Genomic DNA, 1,325 nt, shown 5'->3' with positions numbered 1-1,325 from the left:
TTGAACAAATTGCTTATGATTATGCTGTTATTTGGCATTTTTCTTTGTTTCCATATCTCTAAATGATTTGCTTTGCAATGTACACAAGCTCTTTTTAACTGATTTGTGTATAGATCCTATACACAAATCAGAAACAGGAGACAAATTCTTTGATCCTTTTTGAAACGTTTCACCAGTTAGAATTTTTATTTTGTTTATAACTTTAGATGAAATTGATAAATAATATAATAAATTACAAAGTTGTAATTTTATATTTCAATAAATCATGTTTTAATCATATATTGATCTTCCTTTACATCATTAATGTGTTAAAAAAAAGAAATATGCAGGCAAAAACAATGCTTGTCCCCAAAACACTGCTTGTATACAGACAGCTGATCTATTCAAACTCAACTCCGCAAGGCCAGCTTCACCAGCTCTGTTTTGCTTGCAAACAGCATAACTATGGTGGTCCATCAGTTAGACCAGCACTATTCCAGCACTAACCATCATAAACCATCCTGGAGCATTATGGAATTCATGCTGGTTTATGCTGGATTTTTCAGCAGGGTAGTTTACACAATGCTGTTACATTTCATGCAGTGTGAGTAATTAAATTCAAATAAGCTTTATCCCATAAGGACACACACAATATGAACACTTCAATCCTCTGTTTAGCTGCAGTCGAGGTCAGAAACACACACACATTGCACTCAGATGTATTCCAAATGTAAACACAGCGAGCATAAATTATGCATCTCTTTAAAGGTCTTGCTTCTAAAACTTGTTTCTCTGCAGATTTCATCAGCACGCTGGTGTACTGCACGGATACTGCGGGTCGGGAAGACTGCGGCGGTCCATCAGGGACGTGTGCATCATTTATACGGTTTGATAAAGATTGAGTCATGTGAGGGTCCGAGGACTGCTGCATGTGTAAAGGGCAGCCGACGGGATGTTTAGACACCCACACCTCTATCATTTCAATATCCCAATCACAGGAACGGCCCCTGGGAAATCAAAGCACTGAAATGTATTTTTTATAAGAAGCCTTCATACATCACAGCCTCTGAATGTTTCAGGCCCTGCTGGAATATGAACAACAGCTTCTGCATAATCTATCTATCTATCTATCTATCTATCTATCTATCTATCTATCTATCTATCTATCTATCTATCTATCTATCTATCTATCTATCTATCTATCTATCTATCTATCTATCTATCTATCTATCTATCTATCTATCTATCTATCTATCTATCTATCTATCTATCTATCTATCTATCTATCTATCTATCTATCCGTTTGCCTATCTATCTATCTATCTATCTATCTATCTATCTATCTA

This window comes from Megalobrama amblycephala, linkage group LG4, assembly GCF_018812025.1.
Source record: "Megalobrama amblycephala isolate DHTTF-2021 linkage group LG4, ASM1881202v1, whole genome shotgun sequence".
Lineage (NCBI taxonomy): Eukaryota > Metazoa > Chordata > Actinopteri > Cypriniformes > Xenocyprididae > Megalobrama > Megalobrama amblycephala.
The sequence above is the reverse complement of the archived record's forward strand: the minus strand, read 5'-3'. Positions refer to the sequence as shown.